The sequence below is a fragment of the Mastigoproctus giganteus genome, chromosome 12 (genome assembly GCF_048544385.1).
Source record: "Mastigoproctus giganteus isolate SK-2022 chromosome 12, ASM4854438v1, whole genome shotgun sequence".
NCBI classification, from domain to species: domain Eukaryota; kingdom Metazoa; phylum Arthropoda; class Arachnida; order Uropygi; family Thelyphonidae; genus Mastigoproctus; species Mastigoproctus giganteus.
In genome coordinates, this window is record NC_143586.1 from 164,382,463 (window position 1) to 164,403,760 (window position 21,298).

Below are 21,298 nucleotides of genomic sequence, written 5' to 3' on the forward strand. Positions count from 1 at the left end.
GAGATATCAGGACCCTGGGTGTGCCAAGCCCATACTCACCAGATGAACAACCCCTGGATGTTCATTTACTCTATTTTTGTAATTTGAAATGTCAAATTAGCATTTATGACGCCATTATTTTAAAGCATGACTGAAGAATGGGAACGCGTACTGTGTATTGTGTAATTGCGATATTACCTGAGAATCGAGTAAAGGAAAAGGTGACTTTATTAAACAAACTGCAATAAAGAAGCGAGTTCAGCGCGGGAGGCAAAAGTAACAAACGGCCGAAATGATAAAATAATTTTTTTCTTGAAATCTCAAGGAAAAAATTATTGAAAACTAACTGTTTAAGACTTATCCCGTCGATGACGCGAGGAACTTTAGTGGTTTTTTTTTTTTTTTTTTTGACTCCGTGGCTGAGTTAGACAGTCTGTCTCAGGTCTGTCTCAGGCGCAGATAGCAAAATTTTTCTCCCCAGAAACTGGGGTTTTTTTCGTCCAGCAAATAGGCAAATCTACCTCAGAACCTGCAATTTACAGACAAAATAAATATATGGGTAGATGTAATATTTACAGCCGACCCTAATATCATAATATTTTTTATTTGTTTGTTGTTGTTTAAGGTTATTAAAAAATCACCAAATTCGGAAATTTGACACCATGATTTTCTAAAATTTATCGGGGGTGAGCCTCAGACTCCCCACCCCTTTTTATCTCACCGTTCGGAAGTCTATATTTTACAAAAAAAGACTGGTAAGAATCTGTGAATATAAGTTATTATATTCACATATTTCTTACTTTTTTCTTTTTTTAAATATTATGATTATTTTATTTTGTGTTTTGTCCGCCATCCATTCATCCATTACATCATGCAACACTGGGTGATGCGGAAAGTTGTCAGTGGAGTTCAATGGATTTTGAGAGTGGCACATTTTGTAGTGCTCCTAAAAGTCACGATAAAAAGTAAGAAAGAAAAGACATTTTTTTACTGCGATTTATGATTTTTCTCTTTATATATTTTTAGCAAACGATAAAGTGGGTGATATAAAAAGAGCGAGCAGGGGAGTGAGTGTTTTTTATTTATATATCTAAATAGAAGCAAAGTTGAATATCAGCTGATCATGAGAGAATATCAGGTGAGTTGAATGAAGGCTAATTGATTAGTTACTTGTCCAATATTGTAGGTTGGGTTTCATGATTTTTATGTATGTATAAATTTGAATTTACAATAATAATGGGTAATAAATAAAAAGATTAGATCGCTATAGTGACCATTTGCTTTTAGAAACAAAAGATCGAGGGAATACGTGCGTGCAGATAGGTTTAATGTACAAAGACAGCAGTATTCATTTTGCTTCACATTTTATAATATTGAAAGTGCATTAATTTGGTTTGAAGCTAGCTTCAGAAAATGTCAACTAATGAAAATATAAAATGAGGCCAGGCGCAATACTTCATTAATGATTAGTGATAATTAATTATTAAGTTTTAGCTAGAGCTTATGATTTTTACGTACTCACGAAGTGAATTAAAAATTGAAATTAAAAAAGAGGTGAACTACTCTTTTCTCAAGTTGTCATACGTAATTAAACTGTACATTAAATTGGTACTTGACCCATATTACAGTTTAATTATGTATGACAACCCTGAGAAAAAGAGTAGTGCACACCAATTTTCCTTGGGGAATTTTCAATTTTGAATTCACTTCGTTTCACTTTAAATTTGATGTGTTCAAACCACATGAACTACAAAGTGAGTATCGTAAAGAGCGTAAGCTCTAGCCAAAACTTAATGAAAATAATGGTACTATAAACAATAATATAGTATTGATTAGTGATAACTGTTGGATATCAAAAGATGTTAATTACAAAAACAGCATATTATAATTCGTTTTGACTATACATGGAATTTCAATCTGCCACTCTTTTTCGTTTTTTTTTTTTTCTTTTCTTTTTGGTTAATGCTAAAACTGGGCATAATTCAATATTGATTAATACATTTTTATAATCAGACAGGCATTGTGATTTCACATTTGCCAGATAAAATTTCCTATACTTATATATTTCTTATACTTTAAAAGATAGATGCATTTACTGTTGCATTGTGTTTGGCATTGGCTGTTACATTTGTATACGCTTAAAAATAGCATTTAGCATTAGTAGAGGCATTTGATGCAAGAAAGCAAGCTTATGCAGCATCAGCCAAAAAAAAAAAAAAAAAACCCACATCCACTTCACCCCTCTGTTCGTTCAAAATACCTGTCCAGCTGAGCCTTAAACTTATTTAGGCTATCAACCTCCACCACAAGGGATAGAAGTCTGTTCCACCAACCAACCACCCACTGGCTAAAGGCAAATTTCCGCACGTCTATCCTACATCTGTCTTTCCTCAATTTGAATTTATGCCCTCTCAGGTGATTTTTCTGAGCTAGAGGAAGAATCCCATCAGCATTGAGCATGCTTAAACCATTCAAGGCTTTACACACCTCTATCAGATCACCTCGCTGGTGCCTAGTCTCCAGACACTGTAATTTGCGAAACTTAAGCCTTTCTTCGTAAGAGCACCCCTGTGTTCCATTCACTAATCTTGCTGCCCTTCTCTGTACTCGTTCCAGCAGCTCTACATCCTTCTTGAAATGAGGCCTCCAGACCTGTATACAGTACTCTAGGTGTGGCCTGACCATTGCCTTATACAATGGAATAATCACCTCCTTATCCCTGCTAGAAAAATTCCTGTATATCATTGACAATACTCCATGAGCTACTCTTGCAGCCCATCTGCACTGCTCAGAGAACTTCATATCTGCCTGCGCACAACCACCCCCAAGTCCCTTTCATTCTCTACCACTGTCAGTGTAGTACCACAGAGTTGATACGTTGCTCTGGGGTTGCTGTTTCCCATGTGTAGTACTTTACATTTGTCAATGTTAAACTTCATTTGCCACCTCTCAGCCCATCTGCTCAACCTTTCCAGATCCTGTTGCAGCAGCATAGTGTCACTAGTGTCCTTGACAACCCTGCCAACCTTTGTATCGTCTGCAAACTTGGACATTAAGCTTGATATACCATCATCAATATCATTTATAAATACAGAAAACAATAATGGACCCAACACTGAGCCCTGAGGGACTGTTTCAAGTTGTTCTATTTAAAGTAATTTGATTCAGATAAAAAGTAATGTTACTTTTAAGTGGTAAATCAGAAACTTTTCATGTTGTAGGATGTAGTAGTAGAAGCATATAATACAAGAAAGCAAGCTTATGTAGCATCTGCCAAAAAGAAAAAAAAAAAAAAAAACATTTCACACATCCATTCCCTCTAAAAGTTTGTCCATTCAAGGCCTTATACGCTTCAATCAGATCACCTTGCAGGTGCCTCTTCTCCAGACTGCAATTTGTGGAACTTAAGCCTTTTTTGGTAATAGCAACCCTTTGTTCCCCTTACTAATCACCTCAAATTTATTTAAGCTATCAACTTCTGCAATGACAGATGGAAGTTTGTTCCAGCAATCAACTACTTACTGGCTAAAGGCCAATTTCTGCACATCTATTCTACAACTGTTTGAATTTTAATTTATGCCCCATAAGGTTCATAATCAACCCCATCTATTCTACAACTGTTTGAATTTTAATTTATGCCCCATAAGGTTCATAATCAACCCCAAGGGTTTGTTGAGTATGGGCTTGGCATACCCAGGGTCCTGAGTTGGATATCATCAAGCTTCTCTTTCTTGGTGATGCCTCTCTCTTTCTCTCTCTCTCAGGATAACACCTGCGAGGTGATATGATTGAGGTATATAAAGCCTTGAATGATTTGAGCATGCTCAGTGCTGATGGATTCTTCCTCTTGCTCAGAATAATCACTTAGGGCATAAATTCAAATTGAGGAAAGACAGTTATAGGATATATGTGCGGAAGTTTGCCTTTAGTCAGTGGGTAGTTGATTGGTGGAACAGACTTCCATCTTTTGTTGTGGAAGTTGATAGCCTAAATAAATTTAAGGGTGAGCTGGACAGGTATTTGGAATGAATGGAGGGGTGAAATGGGAGCGGGGTTTTTTTTTTTTTTTTTTTTTGGCTGATGCTGCATAGACTTGCTTTCTTGCATCGTATGCCTCTACTAATGCTGAATGCTAATCTCCCTCACCAATCTTGTAGCCCTTCTCCGTACTCAACTAAGCAACTCTACATCCTTCCTAAAATGAGGCCTCCAGACCTGTACACAGTACTCAAGGCAAGGCCTGACCATTGCATTATACAAAGAGGTAATTGCCTTCTTTTCCATACCATAAAAATTCCTCTATATCATTGACAACAACCCACGAGCCTGTCTGCACTGCTCAGAAAACTTCATATACGACTGCACAATTACTCCCAAGTCTCTTTTATTTTCTACCACTCTAAGTGTAGTGCCACCCAGTTGGTACGTTTCCCTTGGGATTCTTCTACCCATATGCAGTAATTTGCATTTGTCAATGTTGAACTTCAGTTGTCACAGACTAAAAGGTTAAAAGTAGCCACAGGCAGAGGTGTAGGTGATTCTTGCACTACTTTTATTAGAATAAGCAGTGGCCTGGAGTGTTGGGGGTTTTAGGGACTGATGGCAATCATCATGAAACAGGTGGGTATATGGGATATGTTAGAGTAACTAATAATAAGAATAGGTACATGTATACCAATGCTAGAAGTATAGTAAATAAATTTGATGAATTTGAAGTTTCGATGGTTCAACTGTTGATGATCCTCTCAGATAGTTGAGTACTATAGATCCTACAGTGGTCTATAGCTGCTCTTGGTGGACTAATGTTATTAGTGGAGTCCCACAGGGTTCGGTCCACTGTTGTTTTGTATATTTATCAATGATATTGATGAAGATATATCAGGCTTAGTATCGAAGTTTGCAGATGATACAAAGGTTGGCAGGGTTGTTAATGGCAGTAATGGCAGTGTTTTACTGCAAATCGATCTAGAAATTTTGGGCAGATGGGCTGAGAAGTGGCAACTGAAGTTTTAACGTGACAAATGCAAAGTACTGCATATGGGTAGAAGTAACCCCAGAGAAACGTACCAACTGTGTGGTACTACACTTAAGGTGGTAGAAAATGAAAAAGACCTGGGAGTACTTGTGCAGTCAGATATGAAGTTTTCTGAGCAATGCAGACAGGCAGCCAGGGCAGGTCATGGGGTGTTGTCAATAATATACAGGAATTTTGCTAGCAGGGAAAAGGAGGTGATTGTTCCCTCTGTATAAGGCAATGGTCAGGCCATGCCTTTAGTTCTGCTTGCAGGTTTGGGGGTCTCATTTTAGGAAGGATGTAGATTTGCTGGAGTGTGTACAGAGAAGGGCAACGAGATTGGTGAGGGGAATGAAGGGATACTCTTACCAGGAGAGGCTTAAGTTTTGCAAATTGCAGCAGCTGGAGACTAGGCACGTGCGAGGTGATCTGATTGAGGTGTATAAGGCCTTGAATGGGTTGAGCACGCTGAATTCTGATGGGATTCTTCCACTTGTACGAACCTAAGAGGGCTAAATTGAAATTGAGGAAGGATAGATGTAGAATAGGCGCCTCTGTAGCCAGGTGGGAAGGAGCAGCAGTGTGTAGCTCACGCTTCTTGATTAGACCAGGGTTCGAGCCCGTCACCACCAAATACAGAGGATGCGGAAAGGTCAGGGAATGACCACCTCGTATCCTGGAGCAATATGGCCTTAGTTGCTAATGCTCCTAAAAACCAAATAACAAACGAACGAACAGATGTAGAATAGATGTGTGGAAATTTGCCTTTAGCCAGCGGGTGGTTAATTGCTGGAACAAATTTCCATCTGCCGTTGTGGAAGTTGATAGGTTAAATAAATTTAAGGAGGAACTGGACAAACATTTAGAGGGGATTATTGTTTTGTAATTTTTTTTTTTTTGGCTGATGCTGCATAAGCTCATACACTTGCTTTCTTGCATCACATGCCACTACCACTACTTCTCAGCCCGTCTACCCAACTTTTCTAGATCATGTTGCAGTAGCACACTGCCATTAGTATCATTAACAACCCTGCCAACCTTAGTATCATCTGAAAACTTGGAAATTAAGCCTGATAGACTTTCATCAAAATCATTGATAAATATACAAAAGAACAGTCAGCCCAACACCGAACCCTGTGGGACTCCACTAATAACATAAGTCCACGAAGAGCAGCGTTCATTGATTACCACTCTGTCTTCTTACACTCAACCACCCTTTTATCCATTGTAGCAACTTAACCTTAATACCATACTGCTCCAATTTGTACAGTAATTTTCCATGCACAATAGTGTCAAACTTTCCTGAAATCCAAGTATATAATATCAAAATTCTTTTCTGCATCTAGTTCCTTTGTAACCACATCATAGTATCCAATGAAATTTGTCAGACAAAGACTTTCCCTTAACAAACCCATGCTGTCTGAATTATTGCTGCAGTCTTGTCCAGATTGATCCTGCAATGCATCTTTAATCAGTGACTCCATTTTTTCCCCCAGAACAGAAGTTAAACTGGTCTGTAATTACTTTTGTCATCCTTAGATCCCCCCCCCCACCTTTGTGAACTGGGGATACATTTGCACATCTCCAGTCAGTGAGGACTTCCACTAAGTCCCCATGGACTGGAGATTTGCAAATGAATGCAACTGTCATAGCATCTCAACTAGCTTGGTCTGTGTGTCCAGAAAAACAAGTAGCCAGCTGGAGTTGTGAACATTAAAATCACCAAGTAAAATTACCTCACTGTTAAGAAAGTTGGACTGAAGAAAGTCAAGTTGCAAAGAGAGGAAGTCAGAGCTCCAAGTGATTAGTGGAGTTGGGAGAATGGCAGAGACAACAGAGGAATTTGATAGAATGAGGTAGAAAGATTTTAAGCCAGAGAAGATCGAAAAGAGATTTCAGATTACTAAGTCTGTGGTAGGGAATATCAGAATGGATATATGCACAAGTACCACCTTTGAGGTGAAAGGAATCTTACAGTGAATAAATAGGACAACTCAGATGACCATTGGTTGAATTGATTGATAATTGGGGGGGGGGGATTCTCTCAAAAAGTGGGCTCAGCAGACTGTAAGTGGAAATGGACATGATTGAGATTGTAACTGAGGCCACCTATATTTTGGGAAATGAACAAGAAAGCATTTAGTCGATTGAGATCTTTTCACAGATAAGTGTTTTCTATTATGAGGGCTGTTCAATAAAGACTGATTATACTTTGTCATGAACAACCATACTACTTTCTATTTCTAGCTGAGCTGTGGAATTTAAGATCAAACCAAGCTGCATAACATAGCAATTGTGCAGTTGAGTCATGCATGGTGTGATTTTGGCGGTTGGTCGCATTCATGCCTGTTTAGTTCTGCCTATGTAACAATGGAAGTGACACATGAGGAATGGCATATTGCTTTTAAATTTTGTTTCCATCTCAAGGAAATATCAGCTAAATCATGAAATCTTAAGAGGCTTATGGTGAATCTGTGCTTCCATATAGTATAGCTCGCAGATGGTTTAGAATGTTGAAGGATGGACGTGATTCAATCACAAAAATTGGTGGTCCTGGAACACGAACCATTGCTGTCATCACAGAAACCATAAACTGCTTCTGTAATCATGAGAGATCATTGTGTAATAGTAAGGCAACTGGCAGAGTTGTTGAGAATATCAGTAGGAAGCATGCACATTATTTTCCATGACAATTTGCATATGACACATGTTTGTGCAGGCCAGGTTTCAAGCCTACTCACATCTGATCAACAACAACTTCTCTTGGAGTTTGTCAGGAGCTACAATGGATGGTTACTAAAGATAGTGAGGTTTTGTGTAAGGTGATAATGGTTGGTGAGACGTGGCTTCAACTTTTTGAACCAGAGAGTAATCAACAACGCTCTGTTTGGATGTCTATGTCATTGCCAACATCAAAAAAAGCAAAAGTTGTAGCTTCTGCTGGAAAGGTTATAGTTATCTCTTTTTTGACATTCAAGGAATGGTTTATCAGCATGTTTTGCCACGTTGTACGACTTTTATGGGACATTACTATAGAACTGTACTGCACACATTGTGTGATCACTTTTGTCACAAATGACCATAACTTCATGCAGGTTAGTGGGGATGCTGCATTACTGCAATGCAAGACCTCATGCTATTATTGAGTAAGTGCCAAATGTGTGTTCCTCTTCTTTCTACAGCCCTGACCTTGTACCCTGCAATTTTATTTCCAGAGTTAAAGATGGAGCCGTGAGGAAAATGTTTCTGGTTGTCAGCTGTACAGACATTGGAGGTGATTCTCAAAAATGGCTTAAAGCATGTTTTTGAAGAATGGCAGAAACGTTGGAGTAAATGCATTCCATAAAATGGGGACTACTTTGATAAGGAGATCATCAAAATATAGATGATAAGCGAAAAAAAAAAAAAATTGTGATCATTCTATATTGAACAGCTGTTGTAGCTTGACTATCCATGCTTCCATTTTAGTTATGGATTGGAAATTAGAATTTGAATGTGGGATGGAAATTTGATGCTACATCATTAAACCTTTATGTTGATATGACTGACATGTCTGAATATTCCCCAACCCAAAATTTATTGTGGTGTGTGTGTGTGTGTGTGTGTGTGTGTGTGTGTGTGTGTGTGTGTGTGTGTGTGTGTTACTGAAAGGTGTGAAAACAGTGAATAGTACTTCAATTAAAAGGTTTTGGAAGGCCTTACAAAGTCATGAAATTCTTTCAGTGGACCATATGACCATTTCGTTCCTGTTGCAAACACTTCAAACTACAACTCCACACTAAAAATTTATTTCATTTTTGCACCTCCTAGCAGAAATTGGCTGCCTCTAAATCAAGAGCTCTGTATGTTTTAGCTTGGCTTGTGTAAGAATGTAGTTAATATTTCATGCATTCATGGCACAGTCCCAAGAGGCCACAGAAAAAGTGTAGCACAGCTGTTCATACTCCTGATATTATGGTCACCAATGCAAAACAATGCCAAGTGGGGTCATTCCCAGTGTTCACAAATCTGAAAAGTAGAGATGTATGAAAAGATGAATATCACTTAACAATGTTTTATTGGGATAGATCTGGTTGAGTGTAGAGATTGTTTGCAGAGTGCTTCCTGTTAGAGTATATTGTCTCTAAGCAGGAAGTTTAGTGGATGTGGCCATGAAGCCTGGGGCTGTTTCAGCTGGATTGGACTTGGTCCATTGGTGGAAGTGTTTGAAATCATGAAGTCTATTCAGCAAGGGTTCATATAGGACTAGTTTGGGAACAGCAACATTAAAAAGTTGAACTGACTGGCTAAGAGCACAGACCTAAAAAAGCACTGAGTACCTGTGAAACAAATTGGAGTGCTGGATTAGACTATGGCCAGCATGGTTTTTAAATTCCCCCTGCTTAAGTTTGGAAGAACCTAAGCATAGTAGGAGGAATTTAAGCAAATTCTGGCTGGCATCTACTGGATGGTAGAAATTGGTAGAAAGTATTTTAGGTTTATTAGGTTTCTGTATATTAGGTTTTTGTATTAAAAGTGTCTTTTGCAACTTTCGGCGTGTGTGAATACTTTCATATAGAATATAATGCAAAGATAAATGACTGATATATGGCATGTGACAGTCAGACATTCTTGAAATTTCATAAGCCTTGCACTCCAACATATACTGGTTGTTTCTTAAGTGCAGACACCTTTATAGCTGTTTCTACTTTGCGTGTGGTTGGTCAGACCTGTTTCATTTAAATTGGAACTGTGGCCAAATACTTTTTAAAATGTAGTATAAAGGAATTGCAGATTAATTGCATTCTTTTTAAAACACAATTTGACAGATGTTTTTTTATTGATGAAATCATTTTTGTTAGCAAAAGCTATTAAACTTTTGAGTTATTCTGAGATGAATAATTTTTTATTGTACATTGAGATGATAAAAAGGATTTAAAAAAAAAATTTTTTTTTTTTTGGATTTCTTTATGATAAGTAAAATGAATAGTTTTTTACGGTTGTGCCTTATGAATAAGAATGCTGATTTAAATATAATCTTTATTGAATATTATTTTAAACAAATTAAAAATATTCAAAAGCAAACTTTCCCTTTTGTGTATACAAGTAATTGGTATTTTGAATGAGTGAAATAATTTATTCTGTAATTTAAAAATCATTTTACTGTTGAAATATTTTATATAATTTAAAAATGAAATGTAGTTTTTTATATATATATATATATATATATATATATATGGATGAAATATGTTTTGAAGACACTTTTAGCACAATTTATTGGTTCACTAGATTTACTTGAGGTCATATCTTCATGCTCTAAAAAAGTATGTCATAACAGCTGGCTAAGTTATATATTTAGCTTCTAAGGAAAGAAGCCTGAATATGTCATCAGAATATTTGGCAGTGTATCTGCTAGTCTTTAAATATAAATACTGTGGATGAAGACTTTCAGTCAATGTCATTTTCCAAGATACTGTTCATTGGTAAGTTGTCACATATTTATATAAACAAAAAGAAAACCCGTATTTTTCTGATAAAAGATTTTTATTTCTGAAGACATGAATGCTGTTAATTGCAATAGTAATTTACTCAATTTATCTTTCTCCTTAGAAAATTTTTTCTTAGGTTGTAATATGTGTATGTATTATATAATATAAATGTGATAGTAGCTATATTATTTGGTAAAGTTCTATAATATTTACAGCAGATTACTTGTAATGTAATCTGCTGTAAATATTATACTTAGTTTTAGTGCATATGAATCTTTGCTATCTTATACTATCAGTATGATTATTATGTTATAGAATTAGCTACTATTTTTGATTTGTATGTGGTAAAACTGACTTTAAAGCATTTTGTTTTTTTATTTTTATAATATATATATTAAATATTAAATGACTTCAGGGGTGTGTCAGTGTAGTAATATCAGGATTGTTGTCAATAAAATGACTTAATTTGATCTCCTTGTTTAGAACTAACAGAAATGGGGTGTCACCCAGAAATAGAGGATGATTAGTTTCACTGTGGTATGTAGTAGTAGTAGTAGTGACATGTGATGCAAGAAAGAAGTGTATGAGCTTATGCAGCATCAGCCAAAAAAAAAAAAAAAAATTCACACAACCATTTCCTCTAAATGTTTGTCCAGTTCCTCCTTAAATTTATTTAACCTATCAACTTCCACAACAGATGGAAGTTTGTTCCAGCAATTAATAACCACCTGCTGGCTAAAGGCAAAATTCTGTACATCTATTCTACATCTGTCTTTCCTTAATTTGAATTTATGTCCCCTTAGGTTTGTAATATGAACAAGTGGAAGAATCCCATCAGAATTCAGCATGCTCAACCTATTCAAGACCTTATACACCTCAATCAGATCACCGCACAGGTGCCTAGTCTCCAGCCATTGCAATTTGCAGAACTTAAGCCTCTCTTGGTAAGAGGATCCCTTCATTCCCCTCACCAATCTTGTTGCCCTTCTCTGTACATGCTCAAGCAAATCTACATCCTTCCTAAAATGAGGCCTCCAGATTTGTATGCCATACTTAAGGCATGCCTGACCATTGCCTTATACAGAGGGACAATCGCCTCCTTTTCCCTGCTAGCAAAATTCTTATATATCATTGACAAAACCCCATGACCTGCCCTGGCAGCCTGTTTGCATTTCTCAGAAAACTTCTTATCTGACTGCACAATTACTCTCAGATCTTTTTCATTTTCTATCACCTTAAGTGTAGTACCACACAGTTGGTACGTTTCTCTGGGGTTACTTCTACCCACAACAGTACTTTGTATTTGTCAAGGTTAAACTTCAGTTGCCACTTCTCAGCCCATCTGACCAAATTTTCTAGATCCTGTTTCAGTAGCACACTGCCAATACTGTCATTAACAACCCTGCCAACCTTTGTATCATCTGCAAACTTTGATACTAAGCCTGATATACCTTCATCAATATCATTGATAAATATACAAAACAACAGTGGACTCAACACCGAACCCTGTGGGACCCCACTAATAACATTAGTCCACAAAAAGCAGCACCCATAGATTACCACATTCTGTCTTCTCCCACTCAACCATCCTTTTATCCATTATAGCAATTTACTCTTAATACCATTCTGCTCCAATTTATAAAGTAGTCTTCCATGTGCAAGTGTCAAAAGCTTTCCTAAAATCCAAGTATATGATATCAAAATTATTTTCTGCATCCAGTTCCTTTGTAACCACATCATAATAACCAATCAAATTTGTTAGACAAGACTTTCCCTTAACAAACCCATGCTGTGTCTGAATTATTGCTGCAGTCTTGTCTAGATGATCCTGCAATGCATCTTTAACCAGTGACTCCATTATTTTACCTGGAACAGAAGTTAAACTAATGGTCTGTAATTACTCGTGTCACCCTTCGATCCCCCTTTGTGAATTGGGGATATATTTGCACAGTTCGTGGGGACCTCCCCTGAGTCCAAGGATGATTTCATAATTATGGCTAAGGGTTTGCTTACTTCCTTTCCCGCTTCTTTTAATATAACTGGATAGATCCCATCCACCCCAGGTGTCTTTCTTATGTTTAACTTCAACAATTTCTCCTCCACTTTGCTCTCAGTTATTACAAAATCATTAAGCACCCTGCTACAATTTGATAACCTTCTGGCATTTTCAAACCTTAACTCCTCATGTGTGAATGTAGATGCAAAATACTCATTCAGTTTGTTTGCTATCTGAGCAGGATCATCAACAGTCGAACCATCGATATCAACTGGACCAATCGATGTATAATGTATTTAGGAAGGATAGGCAAGAATAGAAGGGATGGGGAGGGTCATGCTTCTTATTAAAAGCAGCCTGAGTGTGACAAAGACTTTCTCAGAATCTGAACTTACAGTGGTTTGAGAACTTATGGTGGTGGGCTCTTTATGGTATGAGTTAGTTGGAAGCAAAGGTAAAATTAGAGTTATGGGGATTGAGCATTCTACACACCAGATGACAAGCAACTCTACGCACTTGTGGAATGGACAAGCAAGTGTAAGTATTTTATTATGGGTTATTTCATTTAGTTGCTGGAGAAAAATGCCTGTGGGAGTAGGTTCAGACTCTTGTGCTTTCTCAAAAGCAACACGGAGATTTATTCCTGCAGTTAATCATTGGTAAGCTACTCACCAGGAGTTTTGCAACTCCTCTGTGTCATCCAAACTGACTTACTCAATCCCTGCTATTGCCATATGGGTGATATCTTGAATTGTATTGAGTAACTCATTCTCAGAATGGAATTCTGTATGACTTCTGAGTATGGTTTTTTTTTTTTTTTTTGGCTGATGCTGAGTAAGCTTGCTTTCTTGCATCATATGCCTCTGCTAATGCTAATGCTAATGCTAATGGTCACTACAAGATAGCCTTTATAAGGAGAGAGACTTCATCTAGCCTCTTCAATGTTACAGATTGCCTTCATGATATGGAAATGTTATTCACCAGCCCCACATGCTTTGCCTATTCTGTCCATTAATGCTAAATTTAGTAGTGGAACTGTGTATATATACAGTTATTTCAGGACGGTATGAGAGACAACCTTCTGCCACATATACTTGACATGGAGGATAGTGTGAGGTTGTCTTTCATACTGTCCTGAAATGCAAAACAAGTATACATGCTTAGCCACAGTAGGATTACTCTCATCTGATACTTGTATCTATGGCTCCCTGCAAATTTTTCTTCATAAAAAATTTTGCATTTTTAATTTTTTGAAATATAAATAACACTATAATGAGTTCGTTTTGGCTGGGGTTGTACTAAGTCGGAATTGCCTACACTGCCCTACCATAATATCTGAACACTTCTCTGTTGATGGTTGGGTCACATCCTACCCAAGCACTACGTGCCAGACCCAACTATAAATATGCTTTTAGGTCTTTGGGTAGATAAGTATAATTGTTAATGTAAGATGTTAATGTAAGATGCTGCGATTAACAGTGCAGAATGGTAATAGGGCATGTCATATAATTAATTGGTTGGTATTATGTCAAAAAGACCTGGAAACCTCAGAAGCTGATGGAATGTGACAGAAGACCCGTGCAAAGAATTGTCTGCTTGGAATGTGTTGCAGCAGGCATGGGCACTCAGCAAGGTGATTAGGACACATGTCAAACCAATACAGTGTGCAGGATGTTGCATGATCTGGGTTACCAACTGTCACGTGCAGCCATCCACAAGCCACTACTCACCAACTCCTATCAGAATAAGGATCACCGTTCTTGGACCACATATCAGTGGAAAGCTGTTTTTGAGTGATGATGAATCACTGTACGTGATCTTTTCAATCTGATGATGTGTGGGTGTGATGGATGCCGAGATACGTATCATCCCAACAATGAAACTTGGCCTGGGACTATTGGCTGTTTTAGATAAAATCATGGATGCTGAGGTTCTGAATCTTTATGTCCTGTACAATGATGCATTACCTACACTGTAGCAGCATGTCAGGTACCGGTATCAGCAGGACAATACCCCATGTCATACTTTAATGTTAGGACAGACTGTTTTAAAGATGTCAGCATTAAAAAGTTGAATTAGCCAACCTAGAGTGCTGATTTCATTCTATAGAGAACCTCTGAGATGAGTTGGATTGCTAGGTACATTGTTAGGAGAGATTACCCCAAGTTAAAAAAAAAAAAAAAAAAACCCTGTTGAACTGGTTGCTACTTTGAAAGCTGAATGCAACTGTTATTATTTACATGTTTTTTTTTTTTTTAATTATTCTATTATTAGTTTCCCCTCTTTTCTTTATACCCATATAGTAACAATTATACTCTTACAGTAGTAATTATATATATGTATACGAAGTGCTACCCAAAAGTTCCCAAAATGTATTTATAAAATAAATTAGGCTCACCCTGGGTCTTTTCACCACCCTCAACTTCAAAGTAGTCCCCTTGAGAGCGTAAACACTGATCCCAGTGCTTCTCCCATGATTTGAATATGTCATGAAAGTCCTTTGTCATAGTGTTTAGCTCCACCTGTGATTCAGTTTGGATATCCTCTATGCTGTCAAATCTTCTACCCGTCATTTTGATTTTCATTCTTGGGATGAGGAAGAAGTTGCTGGGGGCTAAGTCTGGAAAATAAGTGGATGGGGATGATTGTCATGTTGTTGGATGCCAAAAACTGCTCCACAGCGAGAGATGTGTGGGTTGGCAAGTTGTCATTATGATGGACCCAGTTCTTTGTGTGCGTCACTTCTCTGGACATTTCCTCCTGATGGTTCCCCTTAACCGCCTCAGGACATCGCAGTAGAACTTTTTGTTGATGGTCTGGCCAGGAGGGATGAATTCCTTATGGATAATCTTGTCAGTGTACAAAATACAGATCAGCATGGACTTCACATTGCTCCTCACTTGTCAGGCTTTCTTTGGTCAGGGCGAAGATGGTCTCTTCCACTGGGATGATTATTGCTTGGTTTTGGTCTTCACTCAGAAACCATGGCAAGAACTTGGCCGCAATCCTTCTCATGTTCCACTCGTCTGACAAAATCTGCTGACATGCTGCCGTATGATAGGCCTGCAGTCTTCATGGATTGCCGCCTGAACTTTTGCAATATCTTCCGGGGTGGTGCTAGATGATAGACACCCAGAGCAATCGTCGTCATCAACCGACATTCGACTGTTTTTAAAACGATTAAACCAGTAGTAGGTCTGCATCTGGCCTAAAGCTTTTTCACCAAAAGCTTGTTTCGACTTATTATGGGTTTCTGCTGCTGTATTGTTAAGAAGGAAACAAAACTTGATGCAAGCACATTGCTCTCTCACATCAGCCATCGCAACAATTGCAAACTATGCAAAACACACCACCAAAGAACTGAGCATAAATATTCAGTTACTTTATCTAGCCCAATGGGACATGGCACACTGATTAACAAAGGATGCATGCAGTGTTACTTAGCTCCACAAGTCCATACTAGACGTAGTTCCTATGCAACATTCAAATTTTGGGAACATTTGGGTAGCACCTTGTATATGCTGGTGTCCAGATATTAATAGTAGGCCAGTGTATATTATTTAAAGAATACAAAGTTTGATTAGTTAGGAAACCTATGTCGTAATGTACTTCATTAAAATTTTATCTTCAAATACCACAAATTATATTTCGTAACTTTTCGTGATCAGCACGAAATAAGATGCTTTCTCAATATTAAATGAGATATTGAGAAAGCAGTTAGCTGTGCTATATTTTATGGAATATATGAGTTGCACTTTTTTTTTCTTCTAGAAAAAAATATCCTAATCTTTATAATATGAAGCTTGCCTCATCTCATGATTATTAATCTCTTAAATGGCAGTGAAGATAGTGTGAAGTATTGAGACACTGGAAATAGTAACATTGAAATGGCAATATTTTAGTGACAGTGAGTGAATAGCAGAGAATGCTATGCTTCGTTGCTGTTTTTGTTCTGTAAGTAAATACATTGAGTAAAATTACATTATTATTATTTTATTTTTATTTTTTATTTTTCTTTTATTATTCTTTGCTCTGATTACCATGCACCTGGATTTTTTCCAGCCATGTCTGAGATTTTTACCTGTCCCTTAAAAATCCAAGGAATGTCAGTTTTAACAAGGACACTTGCATGGTTTGTGTGATTTCCCCTTTTTGTTTTAATTATAAAAAATTAATTTTTAGCTTTTTTTACTGAACTGAAATGGTGATTTCTTAATTATAATTTGTTAAACCCAACTGAAAATATCAATGAAAATAAACAAGAGAAACCAATAATAATAATAATAATGAAGTTTTTGTTGAATTTTTTTAGAATTTTCAAAGTCACTGATACCTAGATTGAAACCCAGATTCTTGTATGGTATCTGGCAGATACAATGTGAACATCTGTATTTTTGTCAGCAGTTTGTGTTTAGCCAGTGAAATCTAAGCTCTACAGCAAGATTAGGCACCTGATGGTGGTGTCTGGGGTTACTCCTACCCATATACAGTACCTTGCTTTTGTCAATGCTAAACATCAACTGCCATTTCTCAGCCCATTGACACAATTTTCCTAGATCTTGTTGCAGTAGTTCATCCTGATGACTGTCGTTAACCACCCTGCCAACCTTTTTATCATCTGCAAACTTAGACATTAAGCCTGATTTACCTCCATCAGTATCATTGATAAATATTGAAAACAACAATGGCCTAGCACAGAACCCTGGGGAATGCCACTAATAACATTAGTCCATGAAGAGCAATGCCCATTGATAACTTCTCTCTGTCACTTACCCATCTTCTTCCACTTACCCATCCAATCCATAGCACTAACTTGCCTTTAATACCACTACTCTAATATGTACAGTAGTCTTTTTTTGTGCAACAGTATCAAAAGCCTTCTTGAAATCCAAGTATACGATGTCCAAATTATATTTTGCATCCAGTTCCTTGGTCACTGCATCATATTAACCTATCATATCAGCTAGACAAGTTTGCCCCTTAACAAATCCATGCTGTGATTGCAGTATAATTTTGTACCTGTCCAGATGGTTCTGCATTACTTCTTTAACCAGTGATTCCATTATTTTCCCTGGAACAGACATTAAGTAAACAGGTTTTTTTTTTGATGATCATCCTTTATGTACTGGGGATACATTTGCACATATCCAGTTCTTAGGGACCTCCCCCAAATCCAAGAATGCTCTCATAATTATGGCTAAGGGTTTGCTTACCTCCTTTACTGCTTTCCTTAATATAATTGAATGGATTCCATTCACCCAAGGTGCCCTTATGTCCATCTTCAACAATTTTCCTTTCAGTTATCACAAAGTCATATATATATATATATATTTTTTTTTTTTTTTTTTTGTTAGTTGTTGGTGCATTGGCTTCTGTGGCCATAATGCACCTCTCAAAGTTTTTGCATTTTACTGTGATCCAAGCCCTTGGCGGGATTCAAACCCACGACCTTTTGGGTTGCCGGGCGGGCACTTTACCCACCTATCTCGCCCAGTCAGCACAAAGTCATATAGCTCCTTGTTAGAGTTTGATAAACTCTTGACATCCCCTCCCATAAACAGTTCCTCATGTGTGAGAATATAGATGCAAAATACTTATTGAATTTGTCTGCAACCTGAGCACGGTCGTTAACAGTAAACCCATAGGCATCAAGTTGCCCAATGTGATTCAAACCCTTCCTTCTACTTAGAAAACAGCAAAGACATAGAAGTCTTTGCCGTTTTTCTTTGTCATAGACACTCCTACGCTCAATTTTGCTTTCCTAGAGCTTATATCCCACCAAACTGACTCAACATTGCACTCGTCAACATGTCAACTTCTTAACTATGTGCATAACCCCTCTCCTGTCCTGTCTGTCCCTGTATACATTGTACTAGTAGTAGTAGTAGTGGCACCTGATGCAAGAAAGCAAGTGTAGGAGCTTATGCAGCATCAGCCAAAAAAAAAAAAAAAAATCACACCATACCCTCCAATTGCCTGTCCAGTTCCTCCTTAAATTTATTTAACCTATCAACTTCCACAATGACAGATGGAAGTTTGTTCCAGCAATTAACCACCCGCTGGCTAAAGGCAAATTTCCGCACATCTATTCTACATCTATCCTTTCTTAATTTGAACTTATGTCCCCGTAGGTTCGTATTCTGAACAAGTGGGAGGATCCCATCAGAATTCAGCGTGCTCAACCCATTCAAGGCCTTATAGACCTCAATCAGATCACCGCGCAGGTGCCTAGTCTCCAGCCACTGCAATTTGCAGAACTTAAGCCTCTCTTGGTAAGAGGATCCCTTCATTCCCCTCACCAATCGTGTTGCTCTTCTCTGTACACACTCAAGCAAATCTACATCCTTCCTAAAATGAGGCCTCCAGACCTGTACGCAGTACTCAAGGCGTGACCTGACCATTGCCTTATACAGAGGGACAATCACCTCCTTTTCCCTGCTAGCAAAATTCCTATATATCATTGACAAAACCCCATGACCTGCCCTAGCAGCCTGTCTACATTGCTCAGAAAACTTCATATCTGACTGCACAATTACTCCCAGGTCTTTTTCATTTTCTACCACCTTAAGTGTAGTACCACACAGTTGGTACGTTTCTCTGGGGTTACTTCTACCCATATGCAGTACTTTGCATTTGTCAAGGTTAAACTTCAGTTGCCATTTCTTAGCCCATCTGCCCAAATTATCTAGATCCTGTTGCAGTAGCACACTGCCATTACTGTCATTAACAACCCTGCCAACCTTCGTGTCATCTGCAAACTTCGACATTAAGCCTGATATACCTTCATCAATATCATTGATAAATATACAAAACAACAGTGGACCCAACACCGAACCCTGTGGGACTCCACTAATAACATTAGTCCACGAAGAGCAGCACCCATTGATTACCACCCTCTGTCTTCTCCCACTTAACCATCCTTTTATCCATTGTAGCAACTTACCCTTAATACCATTCTGCTCCAATTTGTACAGTAGTCTTCCATGCGCAACAGTGTCAAAAGCTTTCCTGAAATCCAAGTATATGATATCAAAATTATTTTTTGCATCCAGTTCCTTTGTGACCACATCATAATAACCAATCAAATTTGTCAGACAAGACTTTCCCTTAACAAACCCATGCTGTGTCTGAATTATTGCTGCAGTCTTGTCTACTCCCCATACAACGTATACAGGAAGGACAGACAGGGCATATTGTACTCCTCATACTGAAATTCAGCATCACTTATGCCTGGGTGTTACAATGTTTCTGCTGTTCTTACAATGTCTGCATTTAATGACTTAATCAGTACTTCAAATTCATCATATTTATTTACAATGCTCATAGCATTAGTGTACATGCAAATATTCATGCACATGTTCTTACTTTTAGTTACCCTAGCCCAGCCCATGTATTTTTTTGTTCCATGATGATCCACAGCAGGGCCTGAAATCTTGTACACATTGTTTTCCACTTTCACCTCTGCCTACGGCTCTAGTTAAGCTCTTAGTCTGTGTATCTCCCCAAGCTAGCAGTTTTCCAACCCATCTATCACTGCCTCACTAGCATCAGCAAATATTCTTGCACCCCTTCTATTGAAGTGTATCCCCTCCCTGTAAAAACAATCTCTCCTGTTAACAAGCACAGACCAAGCTGGGAAAAATTCTATCCCATGAGCCTTGCACATTCTCTCCAGGGCCAAATTGATTGACGAAGCTCTCAACATGTACTCTTTATTGTGTCTGTGCAGAATTGCAGACACTTTCAAATTCAAAACCAACTTGCATCTTTTTCCCGACATTGCTTTGTACTTGTTAAGCAAGTCACCAGGTCTCCTACTCTTATATCATTAGTGCCAACGTGTAGAACAGTATCACTTTTTGTGCCATTAAAACATATATGCCCTACAATGTCATCTACTTATTGCCCCTGGCAGACATGCTCAGGTTCTGTTCCATCTATCCTTCTTGTGCAACATATTTCACTGACAATCACCACCTCCTTTGGGACCAGCACATTCTCTCTTTGAGATTGTCATTGTATTGCTCGAAGTACGTGTGACCTTTGTGCTGAGCTCGGCAGCTGAGCACTTGATACACCCCCCATTTTAATTCTTTTGAGGGTATCTACCCTTTTCTTTAAACTCTCCTAAATTTCCCAGAAAGCTGAGTTTGCACCTAATTTCTTCACACACTCTGCATCTAGCACAGACAGACATCTGTCTTGAGTGGATCATGTCCTGTTCCAGAAAGGTTTGCAAGCATTTCACAAGTTGCACATTTTGTTAGGCTGTGATATATTGGAGAATTGCCCCCTTTGGTTTCTCCCTCAAGCCATAGCTCTCCTGCTACTTTGTGTCCATTGCTTTGCTGCTCTTATCTGGGGCAAGATTTCAGTTTAAATGTAGTTTAATTGATGAATTGACAATACTACACTAAGTTAATAGATTCCTAAATGCAGTGATACATTTTGCACTGTCTAGTTTTATATTATACTTTATGCTATCAAGTTTAAGATATACGTTATGCTATACTGTTATGATTGCAGTGTTAAATTACTATTATGCCTATCAAAATGGAAAATTCCTTAGCTAAACACAAAAAGATATTTGCCGAACAAGTGATCAGTACCTTTTGAGTTACTTATTTATCATAATTAAAAGTCTACTATTTCACTGCGACTTTTTAAGGGCATTACCTCACTTGCCCTAAGCCATATGCCCTAATACCCTAAGCCCTATATTCAAGTTGCCCTAAACCATATGCCCTAACAGCTCTAAAATGGTGTTCGCAGGCCGGCTGCTAGTTAGTATACCAGACTGAACATATTGGTAACTTTTTAGGAGGCTTCTGGATCAGCTAG

The 21,298-nt window shown here is 37.9% G+C and overlaps 1 protein-coding gene across 2 annotated transcripts in view; it reads left to right on the plus strand.

Moving 5' to 3' along the window:
* Positions 1-1,076: 1,076 nt before the first annotated feature.
* LOC150077567 (F-box only protein 30-like) overlaps positions 1,077-21,298 on the plus strand; it is an 87,018-nt gene continuing 66,796 nt past the window's right edge. For both annotated transcript variants that reach the window (XM_090386128.1, XM_090386129.1), the window contains exons 1-2: positions 1,077-1,117; positions 16,229-16,411. The gene's annotated coding sequence lies outside the window, so the exon portion shown is untranslated. The remainder of the gene's footprint in view (positions 1,118-16,228; positions 16,412-21,298) is intronic.